The sequence below is a fragment of the Amborella trichopoda genome, chromosome 10, assembly GCF_054954075.1.
Source record: "Amborella trichopoda isolate Santa Cruz 75 chromosome 10, AtrichopodaSantaCruz75HAP2 v2.0, whole genome shotgun sequence".
NCBI classification, from domain to species: domain Eukaryota; kingdom Viridiplantae; phylum Streptophyta; class Magnoliopsida; order Amborellales; family Amborellaceae; genus Amborella; species Amborella trichopoda.
In genome coordinates this window covers 9,324,240-9,337,482 of record NC_142345.1, presented here as the reverse complement: position 1 = coordinate 9,337,482, position 13,243 = coordinate 9,324,240, and the positions used below count along the sequence as shown (strand labels likewise).

Here is a 13,243-nt window from a genome sequence, read left to right as displayed (position 1 = left end):
CAAAAAAAAAATAGCTTTATCAAGAAATTTCTTGTGGTTTGAATGATATGGTCAATTTATTGAATTGTGCATAAGTGTTTTTTTCTGCAACAAAAACAATTTCAATGACTTCGAAGTCATGATTTTATTTTCATTCTTAAAATAATGTTTTGTAGCCTACACTAAGTTTTTAGACTTTTATTTTGAGTCTAGCTTCTAATAAAATATTTGAGAAGAAAATATCTATGGAAAAAGAAGAATAAAAAGTTTTGATTGAAGAGAGGTTGTCCTAAATTTTCTGTAAGACATGAATAGCTATATTTATCAAGTCTACTCAGCAGAGTAATATGAGGCTTGTAGAACGATATGTGTTATCATTATGTGTCTACTTTTAAACAAAATTGGTTTGAAAATGAAACTCCATGACGGTAGAGAGAAAACAATTTTACTAAACAGTATTCATCCTGGAATTCTACATTATAATTTTATTTTATGACGTGAATGTCACTTATTTATTTCTCTAAAGAAAGTAATATTTGGGATTCACACCATGATGTTATTCTTTGGTTTTGAGTCTAATTTTCAACAGAAAAAATTCAGGAAGAAATCCTTTGTGAATTGAGAGAAAATATTATTTCATTGAGATGTGCGCAACCTGATTTTCTGCTGAAAAAATTGCATGTGACGTGAATGTCACTAAATTGTGACCCACTAAATGGTGTGATTTAGGGATTGAGCTATGCACTATTTTCTATTTCTTAATCTATTTTAATACTCAAAAGGAATCAGAGATAAACTCTTTATGAGTTGAGAGACATCATATTTTTATCATGGGCTGCAGTAAATTAAAAGATGTGGCATATTAAGGCACATATTTGGACTCCTCATAATAGAGATTAGGGCTCATTTAAAAGTTTTATAGTATGACATGAGTATAGTTTATAATAGTAAAACCTCAGAGAGAGGTAACACAAAATTGGCAAGATATGACACTCTATATGAATAGTGTTCGATCAGGGAATAGCAGACAGAACAAAAAACACAATACCTATAAAAGCATATTGGTTTCTTCGAAATGAAGGGAAATAGAGATAGACTTAGTGGTAGCATAGAAATGCTAAAGGTCAGTGGTAGAATCAAATTTATGAATATTTGAAATGATGGGATGAAGAAGAGTATTTCTTCACGGTGTGAAAAAGGGAGAATGCAAGTTCCAAAGAGATTGACACTTCGTAACATGTGAAACCGATGACCAATATATTATCTATTAGTTGCGTACTCTTTCAAGATCACAAAACATGTCAACAAGTAAAAGCAAATAATCAAGAAAGCCCAAGTACCATACTACAATGTTTTGAGGCATGAAATTTATCCCACATTATATGATAAGGTCATATAGGGAAAGATGATTTAGTAACCTTTTATTTTATGTTTTATATACTTTTTTTGTTATATCTTGGCTATTTTTTTTATGAATATGTATGGAGTGTATGGATATTAAGTGATAGGTGCTAACAAATTTAAAGAGTCGGTTTTGAAATACCCTGTATTTTTCTGCCTCCTTGTGCTTGAGTATGAACTACTTAAGGTAGTGTGGTTTGATCATGGGCTTTAAGCCTAAGTATGAAACACATGAGATGGGTTTGGCTCTTCAAATATGTGAGTATGAAGGGAATGATCTGATGGAAATCGGTCTTAGTGACTATCCCTCAATAATTTCTAGTAATGTGATGTGTTGCACGTGATGATGCTTCTTAATAAAGTCTCCATATTTTCCAAAATGAAGTATTTTGTCGAGATTTGGATAACTACTCTTTATTCGTGCTTTATTTTGGGTAAAATTGTAATATGGACTTTATGACTTGTTTTTGTAGATGTGAACATGACTTGGTAGGTAATATGGTAAAATGATTTTTGAAAACTAAGTATGTATTTTAAAATTAAATTGGATGATTTGAGAAAAACCTAAGTTTATGAATATGGTTTTGAAAAAACCCCATAGTTTTGCTAGATCCACTACGTCTTTGTAGAAAATCATTCTAAACTATCATACTGTTATCTACCTATTGCTTGTGAATGTAAAGATACCAAGTCTATAGTTTTTTTTTAAAAGGAGAAAAGCAATGTGTCTTGGCTGCCTAGTTCTATGTCATCGTAAATAGCAATGCTTATTGGGCTGGGTTGAGCCTTTAACAGGCCGGCACGAAAAAGGCCCGAAAATTTGCCCAACGGGCTTGCTTGCCCCAATAGCCCGAAAATATCTCAGGCTGGCCCGACCCATTTAGCATGCCATTTTATTGTATTTTTCCAATCTTCAGTCTCCAAACTTTTTTTCCAATCTTCAACCAAAAAAATTAATACATGCTAAAATATGTTTTAGAAAATTTAAAACCCATTCACTCTCTCTAGAAATCCAATCTCTTTCTCTATAAAACCCATTAGAAACAATATATCTCTCTATCTAAAAACCCAATCTCTCTCTAGAAACACTATCCCTTTTTTCTCTAAAAACCCAATCTCTCTCTAGAAACTCAATATCTCTTTCTCTCTATAAAAACTCATTCTCTCTTTCTCTCTCTAAAACCTTATTCTCTCTATCTAGAAACTCAATCTCTCTCTAAAACTCCTTCTCTCTTTAGAAACCCAATATCTCTTTTAGGGGTGGCAATAGACTCAGGACCCGCCTCGGGACCCGCCGGATATACCCAACAAGGGTCCAGCATTTGGACCTTGCAAGTATGGTCTAGGTCACATCTATGGATCCGAAATAGGCATGGGTCGAGTACGGGTTCCGGTGAACCCAACTCAAATTTATTATAAAAATATATATATTAGTTTTATATTTACTATAATGTCAAGGGTTTAAAATGTAATTATTTCTTTATGGGTGCATATAGAGATTTTGATCGAAAAAATTAGTAATTTTGTATTTACTATAATGTCAGAGCTATAAAATGAAAATGCTTTTTTTATGGGTGCATAATAGGATTTTGCCAAAAAAAAAAGAAAACCGTTTTATTTTGGTTCTCCCCTTCCTATAACATAATCTCACACTTGGAGCTCATAATTTATTTTTGTGCTGAATTTATTGTGCTCTTGTAAGAAATTACTATTATCAGTATTTGGTTTCTAGATTGTGATTTCTTTATTTAGTGTCATCAATATTTTTTTCATCTCTATGTTATGCTTTTTGAGAATGCTAAATTAAATTAACGGGGTTAGGGCTCATAATTTGTTTTGGTGCTGAATTTTTAGTGTTATTGTTTGAAATTACTGATATCAATATGTGATTTCTAGATTGTGATTTATTTATTTAATGTTACCAGTATTTTGTTCATCTTCGTGTTATGTTTTATGAGAAAATTGAATTAAATTCATAGGGTTAGGGCTCTTAATTTATTTTGATGCAGAATTTATAGTGTTATTGCAAGAAAATCATAAGATTCAACTTTAACATTTTTAATTTTATGATGGATGGATATTTCTTAGTCCCACTCTACTTGGAATCATGTGATTTGTGAATAGCCACAAATGTGTGGTACATTGTTTTCTATGCCTCTATTATTTCTGGTCAATAATGGGGTATTGCATTTCATTACATTCTTATTTTCACTTGTGTTGTCTTGCCTAAGCAATCACATTGCAAAATTGAGAATGACACACTTATTTGTGTGTCAAAGCTTATATTTCTCTCTCATTTCTATTATATTTTTTATGATATTTTATTCTTGGTGAAGCTCTTCAAATTTCCTAAAGAAGCCCTAAATTTAATTTTAATATTCTTGCTCAAATCCGTGCATTTTCATTGTTTAATCGAGGGACCTGTGTAGAGCTTGTAAAATCTGTTGTCTTTGAAATGCCTCTTTCATTTCTTACTTTTATTTATTTATTTATTGTTGTTGAAGATCTTCAAATCCTCTACAAAAATGCTAAATCGATCTTTTTTATTTCCACTTTTTACTCTTTCTCTAGATTGTAATTTCTTTATTTACTGTGATTAGTATTTTATTCTTCTCTATGTTATGTTTTCTGAGAATATTGAATTATATTCATAGGGTTAGGGCTAATAATTTATTTTGGTACCGAATTTATTGTGTTCTTGTAAAAAAATTTTGTTCTCAGTATTTGTTTTCTAGATTGTGATTTCTTTATTTAGTGTTATCAGTATTTTTTTCATCTCTGTGTTATGTTTTCTGATAATGCTGAATTAAATTAACAAGGTTAGGGCTCATAATTTATTTTCGTGCTGGATTTATAGTGTTATTGCAAGAAATTATTGCTATCCATATGTGATTTCTAGATTGTGATTTATTTATCTAGTATTATCAGTATTTTGTTCATTTTTGTGTTATGTTTTATGAGAATATTGAATTAAATTCATAGGGTTAGGGCTCTTAATTTATTTTGATCCTGAATTTATAATGTTATTTCAAGAAATTCATAAGATTCAACTTTCACATTTTTAGTTTTATGATAAATGGATATTTCTTATTCCCACTCGACTTGGTATCAAGTGATTTGTGAATAGCTTTTATTAATTTCTCGTTAATAATGGGGCACTACTTTTCATTACATGCTTATTGTCACGTGTGTTGTCATGCTTATGCAATCACATTGCAAAATTGAGAATGTCACATTTATCTGTGTTGCCATAATTCCATTTTCTTGTAGTATGGTTAATAACCTCTTGGATAACAAACTTTGAAAAATAACTATGCTACAAGAGTTTCTTTGAGAGTGTCCCCTTGTTCTTTGTTGTTGATAAAATGCTACAGGAGTTTCTCAATGCCTCTGGTGTGGGAGTTTTTTTTCCCTGAGTAGATAACTATGGGAATATTATTTTTTATATTTACTTTTTATTGTTGGGTTTGTTTAGTTTTCCTTCGCTCCAATTATAAATGTTGTAGCTACGATACTCTTTTTGTTACCTTTCTATTTTTGATGAATAATGCTTATGGGTTCATGAAATCTAAATATAATTGGATGAATGTAATTGTATAGTCCATAATAATCGGTAATTGTATAAAATATATTGGAGTATAGTCCATGATGACATGTGCAATGGATGTGTGGTGTTCAATGATTATATATAATATAATAGATCTGTTGTTTTCCTATAATAGGATAGACCCACACACTTCATCAAGCATGGGCCATGAGAATATTGGAGGCAAGAGAAACCTCCAATGGACACAACCAGAAGAGGACTTGTTCATTCAACTTATGGAGACCGAGATTAGGGCTACGGGGCAGGGGGGAGATTTGAAAAAAGGTGCATGGAAACGTATGGTAGACTCCATAACAATGCAATATGGGTCAATAAACACCTTAAGTAGGCTAAAAAGTAAGCATAAGTTCCTTAGAAAATTGTACTTTGATATCAAAAAACTTGTCTGTATCGGGTTTCGGATAGGATGAGAGTAGGAGGATAGTAACCACGGAGGTTGTTGTTTGGAATGACTTTCTAACAGTATGTACTTACTCAATTGCATAGTCTTTTAAAATATTGACTATGTTTAAATACGAATATTGCTAAAATTAATTTATGGTCTTCTATATGCAGGAGAATGAATGGGCAAATAAATATCATAGCAAAACTTTGCTCGAGTATTCACTGCTAAATAAGATCTACAAGGGTGGCACGGCATATGGAACTTACAAATCTATTGGGGGTGGCATTAGAATTGAGCCAGAAAGTCCCAACACTTCAATCTCAAATGACCTCCCATTAAAAGTCCAGGATGAATCTAGCTCATCCACATCAAAAAGAAAACAGTCTCAAACTCCAATAGGAACACATCGCCAAAAAAAGCAACCCTCCATCGCCGAGTCCATGTCTTTAGCCATGACAGAGATGACCCAAAGCATTAAGATGCTGGCATGTGACACCGTAAATAACAGTAATACTCCTGTGGTGGATGGTCCATCCAAGGCTAGGAGAGATGCTTGTAAGATTGTTGAAAGCATGTGGAAAGTAGGTGAAGTTGGCGATGATGCCCTTCTATCGACGGAAAGGATCTTCCAAGATTCTACAAAGGCGGAGATGTGACTAAACTTGGGGGATCCAAGGATACACTTGGGGGATCCAAGGATACAAAGGGCTTACTTAGATGAAAAGATGAAACACTTTCGATAGATACCTGATTGACTATGTTTAAGTGTAACATTAAAGATGACTATGTTTAATTTTAACATCAAATACTACTTCTTTCATTTCTATGTGGATGGTTTATGTTATTTTAATGTCCAATATTGCTTAATGTTTGCTTTGTGGATGATAGCTTCTTTCATTTCTATGATGATTTGCTCTGTGGATGATGGCTTCTTTCATTTCTATGATGGTTTGCTTTGTGGATGATGGCTTCTTTCATTTCTATAATGGTTTGCTTTGTGGATGATGGCTACATTCATTTGTATGATGGTTTGCTTTGTGGATGATGCTTTCTTTCATTTGTATGATGGTTTGCTTTGTGGATGATGATTTCTTTCCTTCGTATGATGGTATAAGTTGTGGATGATGGCTTCTTTCATTTGTATAATTATTTGTGTTTTGTTTTTGCAGGTTTTTTCTTTCACGTCATTGTTGTGTTGTTATTGCAAGACTATTTTCAGTCTTGGAAAGCATTATATCTATGATTTCTAGTGTATGAGTGAAATAGAATGGTAGATATTGATTTAAAGGTCTAGAGATAAATATAGGTGTAACTTAGGAAGGTCCAAGGTAATATACCAGTGATCATTGTAGTTCTTATTTCTGCGGGGGCTATTTGATAATGGAATTTATAGATCCCTGAAGGAGTAGGTTGGTGAAGATGACATTTGGGCTTTGGAAAGCTAGATTTTTTGTATTTAAGAATTAAATGCAGTATCCTATACGAACACAAGTTGATGTAGTTATTGCATGTGCAATGTTGCAAAACTACATCATGATGACATGGGGAGCCAATAGTAGAAGAGAGTTGTGTTTTAGAAGGAGGGTTGAGAGTGAACTGGTAATTGACAGAGATGATGGTTTCTCGCAATTGACTCAAGGGCATGATAACGTCAGTCTGCGAGATGCCATGGCGACGCAGTTGTGGGAGTCCTACCTAAATCGCTAGAAGTTATTTCTCCCATTTATTATGTTGAAATAGCACAGTCATCATTTGATTATTTGTCAAAATTGATACAAAGGTTGTTTGGCCTTTGAAATTTGGCTATTTTCTTGGCCATGCACTATGTGGGTTTGCTTTTTCAATTATGTATGTTTAAACTATTATAGGTTATTCTTGAATAGGCTGGTTTTATATATGATATATGGATACACGAATTGTGAATGTTGCTTGACATGCAACACACATATCTTAACAAACAACATACAAATGTTGTGTGCCATTATAATCTTAGAGAGAGAGAGAGAGAGAACACACAAATGTTATGCACATGACTTGTAAATGATGTATATTTTTTAATTGTAAATGATGTATATTTTTTAAGTTGGATATGGATGCATCAGTAGTGAATGTAGGTAGTATTGAAGTTATTACAGGTTATTGTTGAATGGGCTGATTTTTTACTGCTTGCATTGTGCATGTGTGTTTGAATGGGCTGATTATGGGTTGATTTCCATGGCCAATTTGTCTATTTGATAACCTCTTTGTCTATTTGATAAGCTCTTTGTCTATTTGATGAATAATTCTCATGTTCCGTCATGATTAACATTAGAGAGATGAAATTTGGAGCCCATGTATATGTATATGTAACAGTATGATCTTTGATTCTTTATCCATTTTCTTGAGATGGTTTGTACCTGTTCATGTTGGAAGAATGGTACTTGTGGTTGAATTATGCACCTTCACAAAGTGTGTTGAAGGCATCTTTCAATAAAGTAAAACTTCTCTTCTCTCTCTCACTCGAAGGTCAAAGAAGATGAAGGAGCAAGCAGAGTGCTCTGAATCTGTGTTCTTCATCTTTTTGAGGTATGCTATTTCTTCATCTTTCTCTCTCTTTCCCTTGGATCTCTTCCTTGAGCTCTAATTCCTTGTTACTGAGCTAGATGAGTATTATAACAAGTTCTTTGCAAACTATTATTAATTGTTTTTTATTTGTATGATTTAGATATTCACTATCTTGACATTTTAGTTTGATATTTGCTTGTTTCTTGTCTAACATTGGGAACATTTTATGGGGCTAATCATTCTTTATATAAATTGAAGCTTTTTTGGGGCTAGTCATTCTTTATATAAATTCAAGCTTTTGTCCATGCAATGCTTCTTGGTAAAGGGCCCGTATGTTCAACTCCTATTTTATGTTTTGTATTTGGCAGAAAATTTTTTATTATTTGTCCATCATTGTCATGTCAACTTCTTATCGTTCCATCTGTTTCAGCTTTCCATGAGATTGAGATTGATCATGTGCTATATATATATATATATAAGCTAGCTTGATATTGTCATGGTGTTTGTGGTGAGTCAGTCATTGAGTTGAATTTGTCATATATGTATGTCTTTCTCTCTTGCAAACTACTATTATATTCTATATTCTATGCTATTCTCAACTTGTGGTTGATATGTTACAATATTTTTCTAACTTAGTTTTGTTTTTTCTTAGTTTAATTCAAGGCGATTTCTTGAATTGTTATTTTTGTTTTCTCCATGTTGTTTTCTTATTGTTAGTCTCTTTTGAAGCATAACGTTCTAAGTTTTTGTGAATTCTCTTGACTTCATTGAACAAACGATGCCTCTCTCGGCATCTTGGGGGGTGTCTATTCTTCCATATTGATTAATTTACTATGTATTGTTTTTGCAGGCGGCAAATTACCTGAACGTAAAGAATTTACTTGATAGAACTTGATTGGTGGTCGCATATCGCATCAAGGATTAGAGCGTGGAAGACGTTCAGAACATATTTGGAATTGAAAATTATTTTTCTCATGATGACGAGGATGCAGTGAGGAAGGACAATGAGTGGGCTTTTGAATGAGTCCCCCATGAATCCCAAAGTTTTTTGCTTTAGAGCCTTATTATTTCAGTAATTGGTATCAGGGTGGGTGTTTAAGTATGGTTGGATTAGTGTGAGTTGTAGATTTTATAAAGGCATTTTGCCTCTCTCTCATTATTTAGAACATTATTTAGAAAGATGTCATTGTCACAAGTAGCAGTTGATTCTTAAAGATCCCACTTTCGCAGTTGATTATTAAAGATCTCATTTATTCACAAGTAGCAGTTGATTGTTAAAGATCCCATTTATTGGTCTTTAAAAAGAGGAAGATGAATATTTACTTGGATCTGAGATAGAGTGAGATAGAGGCAGATGAATATTTACTTAGATCTGAGATAAGATCAAATAGAAGTCATTTGGATATTCATATCCTAATTGGAGCTATTTACCCCAAAAATTGGGGTACTTCATTTGACTTTTGAGAAGAGGCCTTGGGGTGCCATTAAACAAAGTCATGAGAATTTCTATTGGCTTCTTTTTACTGTAATTTTCATATAATTTTGTTGCTTTCATTCCAAATATCCATCTCGGCTTCTTTTTACTGCAATTTGCATAGAATTTTGTTGACTTCACTCCAAAGGTCCATCTTTGAGATGGATATTTTAAAAAACACAAAATGGTGTATCAAAATAACTAGAGCAAAGATGGGAAAGCCAGATTTCCCGTCCTTTGATTTGGGATGTATGTTCTATACCACATATGAATATTTGCTTGGATCTCAAAACTGAAGTTTATCAGTAAAGCTCTCTGAGTTTGCTTTATTTTCTTTAATGAGTGTATGAAGTTTCAACGATTTTCCTTGATGCGAGTATGAAATATCAGAAAATGCAACAGAGAAAATTAATAAATACGTAATGCTTTACCAGCTTTATATTTCTTTTTCTTTTTCTTTAATGAGATTGTGAAGTTTCATTGAAGGAGAGACAACGAGCTTCGATCATATGGGCTCTTGTCAACATTTTTGTTAACTTTGAAGAGTTTACATTGTTACTTTTATATTCGAGTATAGCTTAGTAGGACCAATTTGACATGAGTAGGAATTTGTATTTTTTGGCATACGAGGTATGCCTACGATTGAAACCTACAAGTTATCCCTCAAGAAAACCAAACTACTTATGAAACTTAAACACCTATTCAACTGCATATTTGTGAAAAGACTCAACAAATTGTATACTCACAATAGTTTAGAAAATATATTGATTTCTATTTTGAGACAGCTGATTAGGAAACTAGTGATTTGGTACACAATATTGAATTGAGGTTGTGCTTGACATTGTCTACAGATTACTTCAATTTTGATGTGCAATGAAGTTTATTATGCAACATCTGCCTCAATTGATGTATAAATATTTCTCTTCAGGACGGTTCTCTCACTCATCAATAAAACTCTCATAATACTCTCTACACACTTTCTCTCTCTCAATCCAATATATTTTACTTTCAATTGATATTGTATCCCAAAAAATAATATTCTACAAATCAATAATAAATAAATAATATCTAAGTCTCAATTTTAACATTTTATATCTTGCCTATTTAAAGCTAATAAAATACAAGTACCGATAACTTCTTTAACTTCCCAGGAGGTTATCAAACACAAAACCAGATCTTCTTTAACTTCCCAGGAGGTTTCAAACACATAAACCAAGAACTTCTTAATTTCGTAGGAGGTTATCAAATATAAAAACCAGGAACTTTTTAACTTCCCAGTGAGGTTATCAAATACAGAAACCATGAACTTTTTAAGTAACTTCTAATTTACAGTTCTTCAGAAACATCCAATTTACAGTTTATGAACTTGCTTCCAATTTCAAATAAACACATAGAAAGAGAGAAATGAACGCAACTTGAGGAAGGAACTCTTCTCTATGCAGCCTTTTCTTCTCCATTCAGTTTTTTTCACCAGAAGGTCCATAACATAAAGAGGAGAGAGAAACAGAAGGAAAAGGAGAGGGAAACAGAGACGATAGGTGCAGATGCATTGAGGGCCCGTAGAGAAACACCTTTTGGCCATCGATTTCTCTTAAACTCAAGGGAGAAATGATTGTAAGCTTTACCTATCCCCTTTTGCTAACCCTAATTCTCTCTCAATCCCTTCTATTGTTCGCAAAATCGCCCGATCTAACCGCTAATCGCCTGGTTAGATCGAAACCGGTCAGTGGTTGGTTCCGGTTTTGGGCAGTTAGGATGATCAACCGATATTTAAAAAAAAGATTCAAAAAAATATATATAAATTCTCAAAACTAAGAAATTTGATTTATAATACATTTTTAAATATTCTTTACATTATGGTAAAGATTGAAAATTGTTTTGGTCATTAATACTCACGTTTATATTTTCTGATATTTTTTTTAAAAAAAAAATAGCCATCGAAAAATATAAAATGGGTTAAAATCCATTTTTTTCATTAATTTCCAACTTTATTTGAATGTGTTTTGGTTTAATCATTCTTTATATGCTTTTCATATTTTAGTAGATTTGTTTTTGTACTTTTGTTTTTTTTTTTTTCAACACTTTTTTGACCGCCCGGGATATGTCCGGTCAGAGCGGTTGAATCGGCCGGTTTTTCGGTTAGGCCAGTTAAACCGCTTTCATACCCATGTCCGGTTAACCGTTCCAGTTCGATTTTGCGAACATTGCTTCCCTTCAGTCATGGCCCCCAGCTCAAGCCATTAGACCCTCTTATTTTTCGGTGCCGACTCTCAAAAATCCGGCAAGCACCTCCATTCATTAACGCCACGAAGTGTCCCGTCTTTGGCCAAAACTCACTAGGCACGGGTCAGGTCCCGGGTCCTAACCAACATTCTGAGTATGGATACGGGTCTGGGGTACTTTGGACCAATCAAGTCTAGGAATGGGTCCATATCATGCTATTCCGGTCCATGTCTGAGTCTGGGTCCGGGTCTAGCAAGGCCCGACCTGTTGCCGCCCCTAATCTCTTTCTCTCTCTAAAAGCCCAATCTCCCTCTAAAAACCCAATGTCTCACTCTCTCAAACCCAATCTTTTTCTCTCTAAAAACCCATTAAACCCGTCCTCTCTTTCTCTCCCTAAAAACTTATTATCTCTAAAAACCCAAAACATTTCTCTCTAAAAATCCGATCTTTCTAGAAACCCAATATCCTCTATCTAAAAATCCAATATCTCTAAAAACCTAATTTCTCTTTAAAAGCGCATTCTCTCTTTAGAAGCAATCCACTTTTCTCTCTCCAAAAATCTAATCTCTCTTACTCACTCTAGAAACCCAATCTTTTTCTCTCTAGAAATTCAATCTCTATTTCTTCTTTCTAGAAACTCACCCTTTTTGTCTCTAAAAACCCAATAAAAGTTTCTAAAAATATTTTAACATTTTTTGTCTTTTTTGGCTTCCTACAACAAAAAAAAGTTGGGAGAGTGAGATTAAAAATATAAAAAAATAATAAAGAAAAAAAAAAAGAGGCTTCTTAATAAGCCTGGCCAGGTCGGGCAAGGCCTAGTCCAATATGGTCCTTACAGGGCTTCAAGTCTGGCTGTATATTACCAGGTTGGATCGGGCCCAGCCCATGGCAGCCCTAGTCAGCATCAAAATCATTTCAATGCCTAATGATTATCATGTCTCCATTTATGCCTAACTTCAGAGTCCCATTAAAATTTGTGTGCTCGCATCAATAAAGCTGCTGATTTTCTCTCTAGGGAAGTCCACCTGCTAGGCATACGTCCCCGACATAGTTCACAATATGTTTTTTTTTTTATACATGAAAGTCTTATATGTGAAAGCTTATATATATCATCTATTTTATTTGAGCAGTGTAGATTAAGCACTATTTAAAAAGACATACAATATGCTGACATTATCTTAAAAGATATGTCAAATCTACACCGTCCAAATAAAATAAATGGTTATAGAATATCGCAAACTTATTTCTGTAAAAGTTAACCTTATAAAAAATGCACCCCAATATAAATAAGATACTAAGTGATTACCTCACTCAAGTCCAAATAAAATTTTTTTGAACTTTATGATACGCTTCAAGTTGTCAGATTTAAAATACCTCCTCATACTAAATCTAATTATACAATCCCCTCGAAAAAGAATATATCCCAGAAAAAAACTATTTAGTGGTGGTGCATAGAAAAAGGCCTTTAAAACCTTCAAACCAAGCACAAACACACGCTACAAGATCAAAGCGTACCCATTGAACAAGATCAAAACGTACCCATTGAAAATCCAGATGGTACAGTCGATACAAAACATTTTGAGAAACCAAAATAATCCCAAAGCTCTATATTAACACCAAATAGAAATGG

At 33.3% G+C, this 13,243-nt stretch overlaps 1 long non-coding RNA gene across 4 annotated transcripts; it reads left to right on the top strand.

Moving 5' to 3' along the window:
* The first annotated feature begins 2,964 nt into the window (after nt 1–2,964).
* On the top strand, nt 2,965–9,179 carry LOC110008265 (uncharacterized). Of its 4 annotated transcripts, none has more exons than XR_016042684.1 (3): nt 2,965–3,077; nt 5,103–7,937; nt 8,767–9,179. It is a non-coding gene; the product is annotated as an uncharacterized LOC110008265 (long non-coding RNA). The 4 variants fall into 4 exon arrangements; XR_016042685.1 differs by lacking the exon at nt 2,965–3,077 and having other exon boundaries at nt 3,183–5,251; nt 5,543–7,937; XR_002282995.2 differs by lacking the exon at nt 2,965–3,077 and having other exon boundaries at nt 3,183–5,323; nt 5,543–7,937.
* The last annotated feature ends 4,064 nt before the right edge of the window (nt 9,180–13,243 follow it).